The sequence below is a fragment of the Haliotis rubra genome, unplaced genomic scaffold, assembly GCF_003918875.1.
Source record: "Haliotis rubra isolate DU_JTF1 unplaced genomic scaffold, ASM391887v1 Scf936, whole genome shotgun sequence".
Classification (NCBI taxonomy): Eukaryota; Metazoa; Mollusca; class Gastropoda; order Lepetellida; family Haliotidae; genus Haliotis; species Haliotis rubra.
In genome coordinates this window covers 213849-228475 of record NW_025767675.1, presented here as the reverse complement: position 1 = coordinate 228475, position 14627 = coordinate 213849, and the positions used below count along the sequence as shown (strand labels likewise).

The 14627-nt window shown below is 42.4% G+C and overlaps 1 protein-coding gene across 12 annotated transcripts in view; it reads right to left on the bottom strand.

Moving 5' to 3' along the window:
- The window catches only part of LOC124264670 (cell wall protein DAN4-like), a 184114-nt gene that overhangs the window by 128449 nt on the left and 41038 nt on the right, over positions 1-14627 (bottom strand). The gene's annotated exons all lie outside the window — the stretch shown is intronic.

Sequence of the window (14627 nt, the reverse complement as noted above, 5' to 3'; positions counted from 1 at the left end):
CAGGTCTCAGGTATGAACAAGGAAGTGAAATGAGTGTGTTGTGACTATACATATAGAGCATGCTGTGAGTTGCGCGGGTCTATCTTGCCCAAACACACAACGTCACAATAGATTTTGTTTGTTTGCTTCCTGATTCAACGAGTTTTTCGTATGGATTTGGACAGTTGCGGGGTGGGTGGTGATGGGGCGTGATCTGCTTACGACAGTGAAGTTGTTTTTCTTTAATCGTAAGTGTATTTCGGTATTTCAAGTGATGCAGACAATCTTCCAACTGCAATTGAAGCTTTGTTAATAGAGAGAGTTATCTTCCTTCAAGTGTATCATAAGTACCACTCGATCATATACACAATGCAATTGAAGGATGCGGACATTGGCCAAAGGGGAAAGCTGGCAGTCTATTTAAGAAGGGGATATAGAGAAACAATAGTAGTGTTGCATCAAACACCCGTAACTTTGTTAGCTTATGAAATAAAAATAGTAAGAAACAAAAGAAGTAAGGTTTCTAAGATAAACCGCCATGGTTAGAATGAGAGATATGGTTTCGAGAACAGACAAGCGGTGTGTCTACTTCTACTGTAGTGTTCAGAAATTGCAGATTTGCCGTTGTCAGTCTATATTAAAGACTCAGCCACTTGTTTTGTGTTATTTTATTTTGTCTGTATCAATTACACGCATCAAGTGCTGTATTTACACTCTTTTATCATCTGGTTTACGCCTGAAATGAAGACATCATATTATATTTGGATAATTTCTTTTGTTTTTTTTATAAAGGCAGTAATGCATGAGTTGCATGTCAGTAAAGTAATCGGTTAGGTTTCTCTTCGCACTTGGACTATATATAAATATAGACATGAGCTATACAGAACATCAACGTTTTCAAGTGAAATATGCTCGATCGAAGACGTTTACACTTGAAATACTGTTTAAGATTATACTTCTTAGAGCTTAGAAAGGCATCTTCACTAACAGATCTTCCATTTTCAAAGCAATATTTGCACAGTCGTTCAGTCTATAGGATCGTCAGCATTTTTGGGGTTTCGCAGTCATAAAATGTGAATTTTAACGTACTGACCACTGCCTGCTTACCACTGCCAGCACTGTAAACAGTAAGCAGTATATAGAATAGGGGTACGAGATAAGTTATAAAAAAAGCTTTATCAAATAAAGCTTCTATCAAGCCCTAATCTCTTTCCGCTAGTGTGCATACCACTTTTGAATCCCCAGACAACTTCCTGGTCACTATGACCGCGAGCCAACACTTTCCTGGTCACTCGGCTATGTTGATCTCAGCGAAACAATTTAATGTGAATCTCCTATGATTTCTTTGGTTTCCGTAATGAAGGCTTGTCGGGCTTGTTGTATCCCGTGTTCTATGTACTTTTTTTCTCGTCTTCGCTGATGACAGTGTTTCTACGAGACTTGGTTCGAATCTCTTGTTTCATTCTGTGATATTTTGCGAGTTCAGAGAGTACTAAACGAAACTCTTCCTCTGAGAGTTTACTGTCACTGAGTGTGGTGGAAATATGGTTGCTTATCGTGTTTAACTTTGCTTCGGCTAGAATTCTTTTTCATTGTGTTTCAACGCTTTACGATGTAACTTGCGAGATGCAAACTTAAACACCAACCCCACCAACCCTGACACTCCAGCTGTTATTTCAATACCTAGTACTATAGGTGCGGCTACGATGGTGGTTAACAACCCGACACCTACGGTATCGGCCCCATCCACGAAATTGAAAGCCCTACGGTATTTCTTACATAATGCTTTCCGTTTGTCGCGATCTTGTTCTAGTTGGTATTTTACGTCACATAACTGCCTCAACCGTAATCCGTCTACGGTTTCCAGTGTTTTCGCTACTTCTTCAACGACTGGGCACAGTCCCATCCTGTGTTTGTGTATAATATATTATCAGATAAAATTAATTGGTTTTTAGTTAATTTCTTATCAATGTATTTGAGGCTTATAAGGTTTAGATTTTCATCCACGGCAATCCCTGTGACATTAAGAAGCATATCTTGGACCAAAATACGGACCCCCTCGAGGCTTGCTAAGGGGGCCGATCCTGGTTACATGACGATACTGCAACGTTGGTAATTGTGCCTGGTTTCCCAGGCTATTACCAACCCGTATATAGGGTTTGCACTGTTATGAGTGTTCCCGAGATAGAATTCTATGATGAGTGTGGTGTCTGGCCCCATAACCAAAAACCCCTGCTGGTAATCGGGTAATTCGGGCGTTAAATATGCCAACTCATCATTTGGAGCTAACATGTTGCCCGAGTGACTCGGTATTCGTATTCGTATATATTATCAATCGGAATGAGAGACGTGAGAATGATACCGTTGTTCTTAATTTCGGAGACGAAACCAGTTTTGTTTAAAGAGATGTAAGGTGCGGTGAGGGTCACGTTGAGCAACCACTCAGGCTCTTTAAAGTCTGCCAGCGACACCCGCTCGTACACGTTGTCTTTCAAATGTAGGACGTACAAGGCGTTTTCCTTGCCGGGCCGATCGAATCCCTCCGTGTGTCCTAGATTGCCAAGTGTGACGTTGGGAAGATGGTTGTTCATCGCTTATATAAAATGTTATAAAAAAGTTTCCAATTGTCTTTCTGTTAACTTCTCAGGGGTGCACTTCAACCCCATGAGGTGTATGTTGTCGGGTAGGAAGATTTTGGTGAGTGATATCGTGTCTTCCACGGTCACGGTGACCCCACTGCAGACTGGTGTGGGAATCTATGTTCACCCGCACGTAAACAGAGCGAACGTTGTATTGATGTTGTTTGGCCCACCGGAGTTTGATTCCTTTCACGATTTCGACTGGTGATGATGGTTCACCGAGGTAGACTTGGATGACCAGCGTGGAATTATCCGGTAGACTTTCCAGGATGTTGACAACGCCCTCGAATTCAGACACTATTTGCAACCCCACGCTTTGCTCCCCGGGTTTACTCGATAGCATGTGGGATGTCGTACTCGAGACTGCGCTGATGATCACACTGCGCCTCTCTGTCGGGACGTACGTAAGCCACGAGCAGGGTTCCGTTGTTCACGACTTTGTTTAGGTAGTGGTCTTTGTTTTCTGTGAATACGTAGGGAGAGCCGAGCGTGATGTTGAGAATCCAGTCGGTTCGAGGTTGTACCAAACCCCATTTGTTGCTATTTTTAGTCTATTACTGGGGCGTTGAATCCACGAGTGTCCCCGAGGTCGGAGATCGTTAGATTGGCACATTTTCTTACTCGCATTCCTGGGCCGTGGGCGCTAGTCATTATCGTATGTGCAGCGTTATGCTGAGGTACCCTATATTAATAGGATGTTTTTTTTATATCTAAAATACGTATTTGTTATTCCAAGATGGTACCTCGCGTTAATTTCTTGTACTGGCGTGAAGAATACGATTCGGTTCGGCCGTCGTTGTACTTTTACGTTTTCACCGGTACGGCTCTCAGCAGCTGCGTAGAGGGGCATTCACCTTGAATGTTGTCCGTAGTGCTCAGCTGATCGAGATGAATGCACAGTTCACGATACGGAACGAGATCGGGTAATTTCGTGCCGGCTACGGTGGTTTCCGGTGGTATGTCGTTCGACGTAAACCCTAGCGTTTTAGCCAACGGCCGACTGAGTCTCAAGACGTTTCTTCCGTTGTTAGTTAACAAGTAGCTCATGCGTTCGAGCGCATATACAAGCGCAGTCTGCTGACATGGCCCACCGAGCTGCAAGTCAATCCCGGACGGGGAGTTCATGGGTGCCGTGTCACAACTACTAACCAAGCACGACGTCCAAGTCAGGCGTGGCGCGGCCGGAGCTCATCGCAGCCAAGCCATCGTTGAGAGATTCAATAGGACTTTGGCCGAGCGCTTATTCGGACATCAGTACGCAAAGGAAATAAGTCTAAATAAACCCAACACCGAATGGGCCGCGCGGCTACCACAAGTGGTGTCGGCTATCAATCACGAAATCATTCGTCTCACCAATAAAAAAACCAGCCGACGCTATTAAATTGAAATCAGTGAACGCTGAATCGGCTGCACCATCGCGTAAAGGAAAAGAGAAACAAATACCCGACCGGGTTCTCGTGAGGTACCTCTACCAGCCGGGAGAACACGAAGGAGACAATCGGAAACGAGCCACCGATCCGACACGTCGATCAAAACTTACAACATAGATAAAGTGGACATCAAAGACGACAAACCGAACTTGTACTATTTGAAAGATGGGCCGCCGAGAGGTTTCGCCAGAGAGGAATTATTGATCATACCTCACGACACAATGTTACCCCCACCCAAGAAGTAGAGATTCAAAATATTTAACTGTTGAGTGATCGCAATAGTGTCACGTGACCAGGAAGTGTTGGCTCGCGGTCAAAGTGACCAGGAAGTTGGCTGGGGATTCAAAAGTGATATGCACACTAACGGATAGAGATTAGGGCCTGATAAAAGCTTTATTTGATAAATAAAGCTTTACAATTGCTTTTTGTCAGACTTTATCTCGTACGCACACTGCGTACTAGATACTACGCGCATTGCTGACGCCGCATTACCAGTTCATACATACATGCAAAGTTAACTATGAATGAAAGTAAGAACATCACAAGTGTGTGATAAGCAGAATCAATATCCCAGATAGCATTCAGACGTTGGTCAAACGTTGGCAATGGTTTTGCCAACATTGCCAACGTTGGGCCAACGTCCGAATGCTATCTGGGATGCCTGTCAATTGAATATCCTTTGAGGTTAATCTACCTTCCTTGAATATCTCAAAGTCAGGATTGACAACCTACACATGTGTGTTGCGCCACCTGACACATGTATAAACTATAAGATGTGTTTTGGTGTTATGTTTTAAAAGCAAAAACGATCTTGCATGAGATGGCTGTCGTCAACACTTATTTCAGTTCTAATACTTAGTATTTACATTTATAGTTTACAACCCCACTCTTTTTACACATACATACTGTTATTACCCATACGGGCGAGGATACAGGGTGATTATTTTTGTGATAATCGTACATGTGCTTTTCAGTGATTCTCAACCTTGATTGGTCAGCTAAGCAGAGACGAAATATGATTGGTTGACGGAACTACTTTTCATGATCCAAGTTCGTTGACAACTTTTACCGTTTCATTGATAATTAGAACGTGCTGTACTCACACATTCCGAGATTTAAAAAAGAAAACATAAAGGTTAAAGAATACGAATAGTCTTTTTATCAGACATTAACATTTTGCAATACAATTGCGTTATAAATAGTAGTCTTTTTAAAATAAATAACCTTAATAACCCCAAAACAATTGTTTGCATTGTTTGTAAACAAACATGGCCGCCATTATTCTAACCCCGATCAAGGTCAATGACCTGCCACCATGACGTCAGTCTTTGTCGCATGCCGTAAATCTTCATTCTGTACATACACTATTCTCAGGTCCATTTTATGGTGGTGTATACCACTTCAACATCCCGAATGACTCCCCTGTGAGTCGACCATCTGCTCTAAAGAGGCGTATTCTTCCCATTGGAAAATAGCAACTATACACGCCAATGTATTATGGACCTTCAGGAAAAACAGAGGGCATGCATGACACAGTCGTCTGTGCGGAGTTGCGTCCCCTGAGCGCGGCAGAAACCTAGGATCATTGGTTTGAATTCCTGTTTGTCCCGATTAGGTTGGTTCAAAATGCCCCCATAATGATAAGCGTCTTAGACCTGCTTCACTTCAAAGCGGCGTTAAACCAGACCAACCGACTCTGTTACCTCTGTCACAGTTAAATAATTGATGAATCTGGTTGTAATATCGACACGTTTCATTTGATACATATTATAGCTGATATGGGTTGATCAAGGAAAACGGTAATCGAAATCAATAATTAATACATATGATTCGATGACGTTCTTATAAATCAGTTACAGTTTACGGGATAGCTAGACTGTGGTTATGCGAGATAATGCTTCACTATTTGAGCGAAGAAAGACATGCCAGTGCAAATATGAGCAGTGTTTAGTTCTCCACGTTCCTGCAAGAAATGGGTACTTACAGTTTTACATTTTGGGCTTGTGTGCTGTTTTACATGCGATGTTTACACATTTCCTCAGGTAAGCCTATCTATATTGCTCTAAGTATCCCCACAACAATGCAGCTTTCGAATCTGTTGTATAATATTTAATTCACATTCTTTTAATCAACAACCCTATCCATCATCCGCCATTGGCTTCAACACTTATGTTAGGATCTCTCCCCTAATATATGTCTGCAATGAATTTGCATGACAATTTTACTTATGGGTGAGGTGAGGTGAAATTGGGTTTTACGTCGTGCTTGAGAATACTTCGCTCATATGACGACGTGCATGCGTGTGTATGTGTATGTGCGACTGCTTGTACTAGCCCAGACTTAAGCTGGTTTTATAGTGCTAGCCCACTGAGACACCATGCCACAGTGAAGCATGAATACCCCACTCAGACACATTATACTGACTCCGAGCCGACCAGTCCTTGTTGTACCCACTAATGCCGAGCGCCAGGCAGGGACCAACAAGTACCATATTTTAACGTCTTTTGGTATGACGCGGTCGGGGATCGAACCCGCGACCTTCCGCTCTCCGGGCGGACGCTCTAACCACTACACCACGGAGGCCGTCTTTACTTATGGGGACAATCAGTCTCGAACACCCGCGGAAAATGATTTCATGGGGAGCAAAGTAGATGTTTTTTACTTGCTGTCCCACAGCAGTACTCATGAGATGCGACGACGCCTGCATATACACGAGACAATGAAGTGACTGACCACATATTTATACACATAGATACCCCATTTACTAACTTTGTTCAAACTGAAAATCACATGGTACTTTTGAATAACGTCTGATGTGCACAAGTGCTGAGCTGTGTACAGCTGAAGTCAGTTATCTAGACTTGGCTTAAACATATATTTCGTATCATAACTGATAGATGCCACATTGAGCTAATGATGAAACATGGTGACTTCATATCACAAAAGGAAACATCGACCCAACGCCAGTGAATAACCAGGTTTTTTCTAAAGTCAGGAAGATCAATTCCTCGTAAATGTGTCAGTTAGCAACCTCAAAAAGGATTCTCTCGAAATTGTTGTCAAACTCAATACCTGATATATTTCAACGCATTTGGGCAAACGGAAAGCGTTCACGCGACTGATGCTCAGGTACATGTGTCACTAGTTGCCATTAGACAACAGTGCTTAACACTTGTGGGAATGAAAGAACATTCGCATATGAACAGGATGACGTAATGAAATTGTTAAACACTAGCAAAATACCAAATTAAGTTATGGTGTTGTACATGTAAACCGTTAAGTGGCTAATATACAACTCTAAAGCATTATACTCCGTTGTTAAACCTGCTGTATGCAGTAGTTATGTGCCCGAGTCAGTTAGTGGACAAGTCTGTACACCCCGTTTAGTCGTTACTGCATGGGGTACGTAAACCATCCCTGGATTACAGGTCGACATTGTTTAAGTACGACCGTCAAACCGACCTTCGTCACAAGATAATGCATCAACTGATAATCTGGCCTATTCTGTTATATCGCAATATGTGAAATATTTCATGAACTATGAACCTCCTGTTTGCTGGATTGGTGATAAAACTACACTGGCAGCTACACACTTGATGCCAATAATAAACTATGATTACACTAAACGCCAAAAGAAACGTTAGTAACATTTTTCTATTTTCTGTTTACACATAGCAATATCAGGCGCCAAAACGCAGCAATATTCAAGAAGTATTTGCATCCATTTCACATATAGAATGATTGTATAGGGTATGAAGAGAGCCTAGAATACATGATCTGATACACAAGTACGAGAAATATGCCACGATTAACAGCTGAAGAGAGAGAAAGAGCCATTGGGATGGTGCAGATGGGGGTCGACATGCAATGCTGTTGCCAACGCCCTTGGATGCCACCGTATCATGGTTATAAGATTTATTCAGGGCTTCAGACAGACTGGGGTCACCGTATAGTGGCCAAGAAGTAAACGTCCACGCATCACAAAGCAAACTGATGATAGGTACCTTAAAGAAGGAGGGTAACGTTTCTTTTGGCGTTTAGTGTCCTTCGATATTAACAACGTGCAGGACAATGATTCAAAAGTGAAGCGTAGCTCCCATCTCGCCCTCTTGTCCTGGTGTTATTGTGTCACACACTCAAACTTATATTTCTTATTTGAGCCTGGTTTCAAAGCCTTTAGGATTCAATTTAACCCACGTGAAGAGGTCTTTTGTTCAAATTTGGGTTGGTTTAAGATATTTAGGATTCGTGTTAACCCACGTGTAGATACCTGCATGTCTTTTTGTTCACATTTGGGCTGGGTTTTTAAAAAAAGAGCATTCAGTTTAACCCACGTGTAGAGACCTGCATATTTTTTTTCAAATTTGGGTTGGTTTAAAAAAAATTAGGATTCAGTTTAATTCATGTGGAGAGACCTGCATGTCGTTTACAAATGTAGGCTTGCTCCAAATCCTTTAGGATTGAATTTAACCTTGTCTATAGGTACAAATATACCGACATGATGAATTTGATTTGTCTGTCATAGTCTTGACGCCACTTCTGACACTGTACTCAGGACAAACAAGTAAAATCGTGAAAGCCTTATTTGCGTACGCAGACCATATCATCATACTGGTGTTTTATCTGAAACGTACAGTGCAAAGGATATGTCAAGGTGCAGGAAACGGTAGCTACTTTGTGCACCTATTTGAGGGTAATTTGACGTACACAACACATTAATTACAAAACTACAGGGTATTAGTTGTCTTACTAGTCGGCCCTCTGGGGAAGCCCGGTGGTCAAAGCGTTCGCTCGTCACACTGAAGGCCCGGGTTCGATTTTCCACATGGGTACAATGTGTCAACCCCATTTCTGGTGTCCCTCCTGGTATTTCTGGTACCATACATACAGTGAACAAAAGAGGTAAAGAATCATGAGTGTTTTGGGGGGATTTTGTATATGATTTTTAAAAAAAATTTTTTTTTAATTAATTCATTTATATTGCTCTAAATCCACACCGACAGCATGCTCAAAGCAGGGACAGTTCATTATTATCCCGAATAACCCAAGCTGCCTGTGAGGCGCTACGAGGTTATAATCACATGACCATCGCCAATTTTTGTGCTGGGTGTTCAGAGGCACTTTTGAACAAACTCACTAGTAAGTTAAATAGTAACCATTATTTACCCGTTGAGACTGGCCGGTGGACAAATACTCCTAGATATGATCGTTTATGTAAATTATGTAACTCACCCGCTGTTGGTGATAAGTTTTTCAGGTGCCAAGCTCTTCACCAACAGCGACAGCTGTATATACCTGAGTATGTCAATACCTGGCCCAACCTTTGTACACTTAAAAGATTACCTTGTTCAAAGAAAGCTAAAAATGCTAAAGATTTGTCAAAATTTGGTAAATGTATACATACAAGTTTAGATATAAATACATGTAATTAAATGTTTGTATCATTCTCTAATGGCACCCTTGTATATATGAATATATATGTATATTGTATTGTACTTTATCCTGCCTCAATTATATCTCTCCAATGCCATCGTAGTGTATATATGTATACAAGTTGTTTGCCACTTCACTCATGTAGAACCGTTGGAGGAAGCCGAAAAAAATTAAACCTTCGTAACCTTACGTGTATCACATGGGCTTCGTTGTGGGGCAGGACTGAAGTCCTAGAAACTCTCAGGATTCAAGCTGTCAAACACGGTCATCCATCCATGGACTCTCCGTGCTCGACGTTGCTTAACTTCAACTGATCTGTGACCTGGACTCTAAGCACAAGACCATATGCCCCACTAAATATGTATTTTAAGTCAATATTTCAACAAATCATATTATGTTGTGCGCAGAGACGGCAAACGACTTGATCGCGTTTTAACAAAAACGTTTATTGAATAATAGCAAAGCTGATTCCAAACTATGTCCAGAATTCCGTTCAGAAAATGAGTGAGTGAATGAGTTTAGTTTTACGCCGCACTCAGCAGTATTCCAACTATATGGCGGCGGTCTGTAAATAATCGAATCTGGACCTGACAATCCAGTGATCAACAGCATGAACATCGATCTTCGCAATTGGGAACCGATGCCATATGTCATCCAAGTCAGCGAGCCTGACCACCCGATCCCGTTAGCCGCCTCTTAGGACAAGCAAGGCTCATTCTAACCCGGACCTTCACGGGTCGTGCAGAAAATGTATCTCGTAATAGTCATAAACTGAAAAGACCGCATAAGTCCTCCTCTTTGACACTCTTCAGTTATCTGGATCTGCCAATCACTGAGACAAATGACGTGTGCGAGGTGCACTCAAGCTCACAGGAGTGCTCAGTCATCACAACCACAATATTCCCAGTCATACTCCTGATCGCTAATTTCTATTTGTTCGGAGTTAATAATAAACGCGTCTCCGTTAGATACCCTTTTTATAAAGGCGAGTAGGTTTCAGAACGCATGTTAGTCACATGACTTGTGAATATTAGTTAATATTTTCCAAAGACCGCCTCCATGGTGTAGTGGTTACAGCGTCCGCCCGGAAAGCGGAAGGTCGCGGGTTCGATCCCCCGACAGCGTCATACCAAAAGACGTTAAAATATGGTACTTGTTGGTACCTGCCTGGCGCTCGGCATTAATGGGTACAACACGGACTGGTCGGCTTGGAGTCAGTATAATGTGTCTCTGAGTGGGGTATTCATGCTTCACTGCGACATGGTATCTCAGTGGGCTAGCACTATAAAACCAGCTTAAGTCTTAGCTAGTACAAGCAGCCACACATACACGGTCATGCACGTCGTCATATGAGCAAAATATTCTCAAGCACGACGTTAAACCCAATTTCACCTCACCTCACCTTCCAAATGTCTACATGGTAATAGAGAGCGGATTATACGGAAATGCAATAAAGTGCAGACACCATAACCTAATCGCAAATAGCATCAAGTTTAAACGGCAAATTCTAGCTTCATAGCATGTTTGTTTACTGAGAGGGTGATTGGATGGAGTGAACTGGGTTTACCGTACGTTGCGTCGATTGCAAATATACTAATATAATGACGTCCTTACACGCATGCGTAGTTGTTTAAACAAGTCCTGAGTTATGCTGGTTTTATATTGCAAGCCCAGTGAGATACTATGCCACAGTTAGAAATGGATACCCACCTCACCTGAATACTGCAAATTGTAATAATCCGAAGCGTACATAAAATATAATCAACAGCTGCACGAGCAAAATGAGTGAGTGAGTTTAGTTTTACGCCGCTTTTAGCAATATTTCAGCCGTGGACACCAGAAATGGGCTTCACACATTGTACCCATGTGGGGAATCGAAACCGGGTCTTCAGCGTGACGAACGAACGCTTTAACCACTCGACTATCACTTCATAATGAGTGAGTGAGGAGTGAGCCTTCTGAGTGTTAGTGAGTGAGTGAAGTGAGTGGTAAGTGGAAATAAGTGAGTGAGCTGAGTGAGTGAAGTGAGTGAGTGTAGTTTTACGCAGCACTCAACAATATTCTAGCTATATGGCGGCGGTCTGTAAATAATCGAGCCTGACCACCAGCATGAGGCATCGATCCTTTTTGTCAACCAAGCTACTAGCCGAGCCTGAACAGCTTTTTAGTTAACTTGGCTTGTAAAGGTGTTATTAGTGACCAAACTGTGCCGTTCTGGGACAACTTCAAGCAGGTTTCGGGGAGGTGAGGCAGCTTAGAGGTTAAAGCGTTCGCTCGTCACGCCGAAGAACCGGGTTCAATTCCACACATGGGTACAATATGTGAAGCCCATTTCTGGTGTTCCCCGTCGTGATACTGCTGGAATAATGCTAAAATTGGCGTAAAACTAAACTCACTAATAATATGCGCCTAATTACCCAGTCAATTTATCTTAAACATGGCCTCTTTAAATTTCAAAAGCATAAAAAACAAAGCTCAATACAATACAAAGCTCTAAAACAGTCGCACATTTGCCTCGCGTATCTCATTACAAGCACTAACAGTCGAAATCCCCTCAGAACTAGGACAGGTACAGTTTACCAAACACCCTCTGGGCATCAACACCCTCCCCTCAATCGATCAAAACCCTCAATAAAATATAAAAAACCTCGAAGCGCTTGCTCGCACTTTTAACACCAATGTCGTAAAAGCGAAATCAAAACACCTGCCCATTAAGCATCTTCACACCTAAACTAAACATTCCTAACATAAACACCAAACACCCGCGGGAAATAAATAAACAAACAAACACACACATTGGGGACACCCAACACTAATAATTATAATTAATTTATATAGCGCCTAGTATCCATCTGACTAGTTGCTCACTGGAATCTGATTATCATTACCCCAGATAACCCATGCTGCGCTGGAAGGTTAATAGTCACTGGGTGAACAGAGGCAATCTTGAACAAATTCTTTTACCTAAGGTGAGACCATATGTATCACGTGTGCTTCGTTGTAGGGCAGGACTGAAGTCCTAGAAACTCTCAGGAGTCAAGCTGCCAAACACGGCCATCCATCCAAGGGCTCTCCGTGCTCGACGTTGCTTAACTTCAACTGATTTGTGACCTGAGCTCTACGCACAGGACCACACGCCATCGTGACCAGGATTACATACAGGATGACAGGCCAAATTGGTTTCGGACACAAACGAGTCCTTTCACGCGGGTACAAAACGCACAGGTTTCGGCACCCACACATCACAACCCCTCGGGGTAAACTGTATCATACAGACTCCCAGACAACCGATCAATATTTACCTCAGAGGTAACTCCACCCCACAGAAATTGCACCCCATGACTCGCTCAAACGACACAATAAAATCACAATTATAACAGACCCACTCGCCTACCTCCTAGAAATACACAATTTAAACAAAAACACACAAAAACAAACAAACAAAAAAAAACCACTAAACTAATAAACGAAATACTGAAAAGCTCTTAGGTTGATTGACTTATTTAAACATATTTTATTCACAAATGTGAAAGGGATTGGGGACAAGTTATCCAACTTGAAATACCCGATCAGGTTCTACACTCCTTAGGGGCGGCGGGGGATAAGCCTAGTGGTCAAAGCGTTCGCTCGTCACGCCGAAGACCTGGGTTCGATTCCCCACATGAGTACAATGTGTGAAGCCCATTTCTGGTGTCCCCCGCTGTGATATGGCTGGAGTATTGCTAAAATTGACGAATAACCAAACTCATTCACTCACTCACTCCTTAGGCAGAAAGAGCCAGGTTACTTACTCTATGGTTCCCTACACTCCTTAGAGCAGAATGTGAAGCCCATTCTCGCCGTGATGTTGCATATTAGACGAGTTCATATGGTTCCCTACTCATGTCTGTGTGTTTGGACTCTTGAAGGTCCGGATGAGAATGAATCTTCAGTAACCCATGCTTGTCGTAAGAGGCGACTAACGGGATCGGGTGGTCAGGCTCGCTGGCTGGTAATTAAATCCCCTTCTACATAGAATAAAACAAACAAACGGACAAATGCACATGCATCGAAACAAAAAACACCCCTGAACATATCCCACTGCATACACTACCAACAACATAGAATGGTGCTCCAGACTTCACTGGACACTATAGTTTGGCCTGAAATGCATGTGGACCCGGTTTTTAGTAAATATCTCTTCAACCAATGACCCAATCGATCAAAAACTGTGCAAGTGGATATTTTGTCAGACGACATGGGATGGACTATTCATTCATTCATTCACTTCTGGGCAGTAGTGTATACGATCAACAGATGCAGGTTTCGGCTGCCGGGGAATTGAAATAAATATCAATTAATTATTATATAATTAATAAGGCCACTTATATGGCGCTGAACGGGCTAGTCCCGTAAGTTAGACCTTTGGAACGAGGTACAAATCCGTCAAATGATGTTTGATGTTGTGACAACAGTGTCGTTATAAAGGATTAAGACACTGGTTTTCTACAAAATGTAAAGTGTGTTCACACATGAAGCGAAATAAGACGTGTGTACTAGTATGTAAGTGAATCCATGTTAGTGAGCGGGTTCACTCTATGACTTTGATTAATAATATGATAATTTAGTTCACTCATTTCAATAGACCCGTGAAGGTCCGGGTTAGAATATTGATCTTCAGTAACCCATGCTTGTCGTAAGAGAGGCCCAACGGGATCGGCTGGTCAGGCTCGCTGGCTTGGTTGACACATGTCATCGGGGTTAGTTTCCATGAAGTAGAACTGTAAAAACACAGGAGTGAACTTGGAGGCATTTCCGTCAAGGCCTGGTGATGATGGTTCCATTCTCGGAGGTCAGCTTCATGTTCGTGGTCATGTAGTCTGCCACCTGCTGACATCTGTTGTCCTGGGGTATGTCTTCTAGGATTTCGAGCCAGACATCTTTCACCTAAAATGCAAAAACAGAAAAGTTGGAAAATCACCTGCTGACAATCGTAACTTTGGTTTTTATGGTATAATGATTCATTATACTCATGCCAATAATGGTTGTCACCCCCTTCAATTTTTAAATTGGAGAGGGTGTGAAGTGGGGGTGTGAGGTGTGTATTAATGAGGTTGGGGTGGAGGAGAGTGACAACCATTATTGGCATGAGTATATATAATACATT